The following is a 7,469-nucleotide window of genomic DNA, read 5'->3' as shown; positions in this document are numbered from 1 at the left end:
GAGAGAGAGAGAGAGAGAGAGAGAGAGAGAGAGAGAGAGAGAGAGAGCATTTATTAAGTACTTAATGATAATGATTTTTGGTAATTATTATTATTTTAAATCAATACTAGCCACGGGGGAATTCTGAGAGGACAAGTACTTTTAGAGGGGGTGGATTGTTGACTGGTTCATAGAAAAAGAAATCAATGAGTGTCTCTTCTACTTGGGTCATAGATTTAGTGAAGGAAGGAAACAGAATTCCTCTAACCCAGTTTTATATAACTCAAATAGAAACGTGTTCCATTTGTTAGGACAGCATATTGACTTGGAAAACAACAAATTAGTATTATCTATGTGGTATTGTATTTTTATGTGTTTTGTTAAAGATTTGCAAATTATATTTTAATTGATTAATAGTATGGAGTTTTGTGGACTGCTTTCAGCCAGAGGCAGTCAGTTTGAGATTTCTGTAGCATATCGAAGATTTTAGGGAGGATGATACTACAGCCCACAGACATTACTTGTCCAAAGTAATTCAAAAGGTAAATGGAGAAGCAAGGTTTTATACCAAAGTGCTATAATGCCAAATCTAACAGTCTACTTTAGCTAATTTTAAAATTCCCTTCAAGAAAGTACTCATTCATGTCATTAGCCTCATATTGAAAGAAAAATTAAAAGTTTCTTAAGTTCAGGCATCCTGGTGTTCTGTTGTGATGTTATCAATGTCTAGGTATTAGGTACTTAGAGTTGCATTCAAATAATTGATGAATTTGAAATAGTTGTTGAGAGAATTTATTGGAAAACAATAGACAACATATATGGAGATTGGCTCAGTCATTAATACTGAAGTAAAATTTCCTGCCATCCTAAAGCAATTCTACTACCATGACAAACTAGTAGATGGAAATTCCATGGAATAACCTGGTTTGGGATGGGAAGCATCAGGTTCCTCCTTCCAAAAAGAATAACAAGAAAAAACAACAACAGCAACAACACTGGCCAGTATAACAATTGATGAAGTTCTGCTTCTGGCTGTATCTTTATCTAGTAGTATGACTTTGGGCAAGTCACTTTTTGGACCATAGTTTTACCTCAAAAATGAAATAATCCCTAGGGATTCCATGGCAAAGGTAATTTTCAGCTTTAATTTCAATCGAGTTATTAACTTTCTGTCTGCTAGCCTCTCCATCTTCATAAGCTGCCCAGGGTGGAAGGATTCACTGGGACCTTTTCTTGCCTTTTCCCATCAGACTTTAGTCTTGTACTTTATTGTTGTTATGAAGGAGGATGTGAATAAACTAAGGAAGGATTGCTAGTTCTCACTCCACTTTCTTAATTCTGCCTCCTCCTCTGAAATATTTTCACATATGCTACTTAATCTTAGTGATTACCTAGATGATGATTACCATCACTCAGTCTTTCAGACCTTGGTAAGAAACAAGAAAAAACAAGGTGAAGAGAAAGGACATAAAGGCTCTCTTCTGCATCTCTATCTATAAGTGCCATTTGGGATTCCCAAAAACACGAAAAAAAAATTACATTAGGAGGATTTTTATCTTTGCAAAATGCTTTCCATGCATTATTTCATTTGAATTACACAATAATACTGAGGCACAGTTACTGCTGGTGTTCTTCCTATATTATGATTATTGAAATTGAGGAACTAAAAAGTTGAATGTGTCCGTGGTCACCTAGTGGGTAGAGATCGGAGGTGAGATATGAATCCAGATCTTTTTTACTACTTTCTGAGCACTCTGTGTTTTGTGTATCTTCTGCCTCCTAACAATTAGAAAAAGTATTATCAAATTTACATTTAAGGAAACCAGCAAATTCTTTCACCATCTATTCTATTTCCTGATAGAGACATGAATCACCAAACCTGAATTAACTGCTACAGTAACATGGATTAAGTGAAGGAATACATGCTGAAGAGTCAGATGCTGGGGATATTTGGAATTCACAGGGGAATTCATATTGTTGGACTGAAGAAGGAAGTGAATCAGATATCAGCAGTAAGGAAGAAAGCAGAGTTTGGGTGTTAACTTTCAGAACAGATTGACACTTGTACCATAAAAGGAGATAAGTAGGGATTGGACTGAAAACATTTCATGTGTAATATAAATGTGTTTTATAATGTATTAATTTTAAATGAAAAAGGTCCTTTTAATATTATTTGTTACAGTAGTAGTGATAACTGCAAACAGAGACTGGAAAGCATGCACTGGTTTCAGTCTTTGTAGCTATAAAGCAAAAGGTCAGAAAAAAGTCAGAAGAATTACAAAAGCACTAACATCTTTTTTCTTTGCCTGGTGGCTTACATTCTGACATTGGAGAATCACAAATATTGTTTAAATTTTGTGAGCCAATCAAAAACTCAGCTGCTTTCTGTCAAATTGGACCATTTATTCTTTATGCATTCTCTCCTACTCAAAATGATCCCCTTGGCCTTTAAATTAGATTTCTCTGTCATTACTCCCCAATATTGCTTGCTTTGCAGACCTATCCAGTGGAAGTCATTACTTCTCTCATCCCTAGATAAAAGGTGAGAACAGTTTTTACTCCCCATGGCCATTTCCTAACCAATTGTATACCTCAGTCTTTTTTCCTGTGAAATACATAACAGTCTGATTATACCCTCCTCATTTTTGTTCTTTGTCTAGTGACCTCCTTTTTAACCTCCCAACTGTCTCAGTTATTTTAGCAAATGTGTCAAAGGCTTCTCTACCTCATGTCACACCAGCTTTAGGCTTTGAGATATGCTCATCCAATTTTGTTACACCCTAACTACCCAAGTGATCAACCTCATTTCCTTCCTGCTTGACTATTATTAAGAGTTTATCATGTGATGGGGTAAACTATGGCTATCTATGTTTTCATCTCCTCTTCCACTAGAATTTTGTTGTTTGTTCATTTTCTAGCCTATTTCTTGAATTTTAACTTTATGTTAAAGTTGGCCTCTGGAGTAGAGAAGATTCAGCTTTTTCATGCTACTTTTTTTCAGAACTAGTTCTGGGAACCTATGAGTTTTCAATTCTTCCAAGGTGAAATGATCCAAGGAGAGGTATGGTCTGCTCTCCTAGCCTGTCCTCTGCTCTATGAGCAACTAAAATCAAAAGCATTCTTTTTTTCCTATGACTAGACTATGAGTATAACTAGATCCTATGACTAGAATCCTTGCTCACTTACTCACTTGCTGCTGCAAGGTCTAGAGTGCTATTGGTCCTCCTCAGCCTGGGATTGTGACCAGAGCCTTGGATCTAGATCCCTTTGTGAGTAATGAACACAACAGTGTCCTTGACCCTGTGCTAGCAAAGTTTTCCCTGTAATATCCATCTCACCGGTTGTCTAGCCCTGCTATTTTCTATGGACTGAGAGCTCCAGAAGTCATCTCTGTAGATTCAGTGTCCCCCAAGCCGGTGCTGTCTTGCCTGGAAGGGGCCTATGTGGGATGGTGCTCCATTATCATCCCAGTGAGACAGATCTTTCCTTTCCACTTTCTAAGTTGTCTTGGCTTAGAAAATTGTTTTATCCCATGTTTTTTTTTTTTTTAAGTCCGGTCATTCTAGAATTTTTTGAGTTTATTTTTTTGGTTGTTTGAAGGGAAATTTGGAAGACTTCAGGTGAGTTCCGGCTTCACTCTGTCATCTTGGTGCCCCTTCTACTAGAATTTAATCTCCTTGGTGATAGTGTATGTATGTGTCTTATCTAAACTCTGTGCCTCTCTTAGCACATATATAGGGCTATGTACCCAGAAATTTCTTAATAATATTCATTGAGGTAAGTAACTTGCCCAGGGTCACTTAGTGATTAAGTGTCTAAGGCCAATTTGAACTCAACTCTTACTAACTCCAAGGCTAGCTCTCTTCCCATTGTACTGCTTAATTCATCTCAAGCCACAGTAGAGATAAAAGATATTGATATGGGAAGAGTTGGATTTTTCCACTTTCATTAAGATGACAAAATAGTGTCAAACTGTTGCCAAAGCTTGTGAAAGGATTTAGAATATGATACCCTTCATATCTTGGGAGGCTGATAATTAATCAACCATTGAATTTTCTCTTTTTACTTTTTTATTGTGTGCTAACTAAATGCTTTGATATTTGATTTATAATTCTTGTTCTGACAGATGAACCGCAGTGGCTTTCCTATAGTCAGTGTCAGGGCTATGGCCAGTGTTGGTGGCTACATCTGCTGCAGTTTTCCCCCTCCAATGTTGGCTGCTGTAGACCCAGACCATGGTGCAGAGCAGAGAGCCCCTGCCCCCATCGCAGGAGAACATGCAGGGCTCTTGCATGGAGCTGCACTTCAGCAGGAACAGCAAGGGCCACAATGCAGCACCAGCCTAAATCTCAGCCTATAATGGCAATATGGAAAAGATCCTTCTGGATGTGTAGCATGAGTCTGGATGGAGCAACTCCATACTCATTGTGACAACCCCCTTAGTTCACCAACACCCCAAGATATTAACAGAACTTCTGAAATGGATACTCACAGCATTGGAGAAAAGAACAGCTCTCACTCTGAAGATTATATGGAAAGATGGAAAGAAGTGGAGAGCATCCTGAAGAAGAACACAGATTGGATTTGACTGGTCCAGCAGGCCCAAAAACATCCCCCCAAAGGAGGTTTTTTTTTTTTTAAGAACCCAAAGCACTCAGCCACTCAGCATGAGAAATATGAGTGTCATGAAGACTGGGAGAGGGGGAATCTTCTCTGCAGAGTTTCTGAAGGTTTTCCTCCCACACCTGCTGCTCTCTCACTTCCTCACCATTGGGTTGGGGATCTACATTGGAAGATGTCTCACCACATCCACCAGCACCTTCTAGGGAAGTGGGGCTGGGTGTCTGGCTGAGCAGCAGGTTACTGTCTCTAAACATGCAGAATGGTTACTAGAGCAAGTCCATCTGTCCCTGATGGCTCCTGTGACTTGTGTTCATTTGTTGTGTAAATGTGTTCCAATTCAGTAGAATGGGAGGATAAATAGCTGTATTCTGTTATGGGAAAGGGAATTTAAGATCTTCCCTGCCCCTAGGCCCTTTGATAGCCTTAAGTGACTCTGAGAACCTTCCTTGATTTGAAAATATACTCTGCCCCTCAATAGACTGAACGTGGTCACATGGAGCCTATGGCAGGAGGCTTGGTTTTCAGGAATGTCCACACCTTGGTGCTGTGTGATTGAGCAGTGGGTCAAGAGGGTTGTGACATTCTCTGAGCCAGGAGAAGGCTATATAAACCTTGATGTCTGGCTTTGTTTGGGAGTTCATTTTGAGAAGAGTTGTATGATTTGACCAGATGAGACTCTGGGCAGCCATTGAGCCCCTGGCTTTGAAAACCCAGATGTTAGTGCTTCCCTCTCTAGTAACTGACTAGGAATAGATGTAATGGTTGGACAGTTGGAAGCCTGTCTGCTGATTTGTTTCTCTGTCTGTATTTTTTGTCTGCTTGTAACATCTGTATTCTCTGAAGTTCGGGGTACTGACCTTTTTCCCCTGAACTAGGTAAATGACATATGTTTGATTAAAGCAAGATTGTTAACCCATTTTGAGTTGCTTTCCTTTAGAAAAGCAGACCTAAGAACCTATGCTGGAAGCCATCCTGGGGATGCTAGGGTGCTTGGTGCTACATATTCATACCTGAGTGCCAGCATAGGGAGCAGGTTAGATGGATTCACCTCCTCTTTGCAGGTTTAGCCCTTGTTCTCTGATGAACATCTTTCAGATTCCACTCTTAGGGCTTCCTGGAGTCCCATGAAATCCCCAAATTTCCAAGTTCCCCTAAACATTGCTACTCCCTTGAACAAGTGAATCATGTCTTTATTAAAAGCATTATGTTTAGGGGCTTGTCCAAAAGGCTGTAGACTTGCCTCACATGATCCCAGATAACTCCCTGTGCCTATCTTCCCCAGCTGGAGCAGCCACTTGGCAAACTCCCCCTCCATTCTGCTGGGTGGTCTTCCTGGGCAAATGGGAAAAGAGGGTAGAAACTCTCATGGTGGTCTGCTCAGCTGGGGACAATCCATCCAACACTGACATTTGAAGTCTGGCCCCTCCCCTTCATTGGATTCCTATGTAGGGCCTGCTGTGGCCTGTTGTGGTAGGGGCCAGCTGCCCCTGCTAGGCCTGCTTGATTCTCTGTGCTCCTTGCTAGGCCCATGCTGTGCTCTTCCTATCTTGCTCTTTATCCACTTTAGCGGCTGAAACCAGAATGGGAATAATTCTTTGTTTGGCAAATCCTTCTGAGATGCCTGTGTTTAGGTCCAGTTTACCAGAGTCTTGTGACCCCGCCAGAGGTTCACATGTTTTCTCTTTCCCTTGGGGCAAATATTTTCTTAAAATAGGCCATGTCTTTGCTTTGCTGGACACACTCAACATTTGTTTATATTTGTCTCTGATATTTCTCCCTACTATCCCCCTTCATCTGAACTAGATAAATGTACCCTTCTAATTTGAAAAGGAAAATCTGCCCTTATCTGCCAGCAACCCCTTTTTTCACAAGTAGAAACATGGCCCATGCTGATTATCACCCTTCTCAGCATATCCACTATGGCTCCCCTTCTTTGGTCATGCTGTGAGACATTGTAATGGGAACAGGAATTTGAAGATCTTCCCTGCCCCTTAATAGACCTGGGAGTAGTTCAAAGACCTCCTGTGCTGTGAAGATAAACTATGCTCCCTAGAGCCTACAGAAAGCTTCCCTGTTTTTAAAGTAAACTCTGCCCCCTAGACTCACAGGAAGCTGGGTCAGAGTGAGTCTGACAGTTGGAAACACTTGGAGACAGTTGAAGGTAGAGGAGTTTAGGCAAGGAGATAGAGAGTTTTGTGAGTAAGTGTTGATCTTGTATTGGTTTGTGGAAAGGCTAAAGGATGCTGTGGTTCTCAATTATTATGACTTCTGAATATCTTTGGTACTATTATTTGGTTTTCTAGTGTCTAAATAAATCCTTCAATTTTATCCGCTATCTGGAGAATTTGGCATATTTTGTGATGGAACATCATGTGATACTTATAGTCATAGTCCTTATCATGATCATGGGTGTTATAAGTATTGAATTGGCACTATCAGCATCTAAGCACCCACTGAGTCAGCAGCACAGTCCCCACAGAATTGGCTCAGAGATGCAGCCCTATTTGCTAAGATAAGGAAAAAAGGCTCACAAAGCAGGTTTTATTCTGTGGCTAGCCCCCTCCTTGGCCACCCTGCTGATCTTTAAGCTAAGTTGACAGGAATTGCCTTGTGCCCAAGCACCTTAAAAAATGAAGGATCTTTTGTTTTTGTATCCCCTTTACTACTGAAACAGAAAAAAAAGGAAAAACCATGAGAAAGATAAAACAAAAAAAGTGAAAATAACATGGTTCAACCTGCTTTCAGAATCCATAGTACTTTCTATGAATGTGAATAACATTTTCCATCATGAGTCTTTTGGAATTATCTTGGATCATTTTATTGCTGTGAAGAGCAAAGTCTATCATAGTTGATCATCTCACAACATT

General features: G+C 40.1%; 1 pseudogene; it reads left to right on the top strand.

The window, feature by feature from the left end:
- The first annotated feature begins 4,194 nt into the window (after positions 1–4,194).
- On the top strand, positions 4,195–5,151 carry LOC138155100 (BCL2/adenovirus E1B 19 kDa protein-interacting protein 3-like; annotated as a pseudogene).
- The last annotated feature ends 2,318 nt before the right edge of the window (positions 5,152–7,469 follow it).

The sequence above is a fragment of the Petaurus breviceps genome, unplaced genomic scaffold (genome assembly GCF_028583685.1).
Source record: "Petaurus breviceps papuanus isolate PSGF00001 unplaced genomic scaffold, PetGlider_PUasm1.0 91133, whole genome shotgun sequence".
NCBI lineage: Eukaryota > Metazoa > Chordata > Mammalia > Diprotodontia > Petauridae > Petaurus > Petaurus breviceps.
The sequence above is the reverse complement of the archived record's forward strand: the minus strand, read 5'-3'. Positions and strand labels throughout refer to the sequence as shown.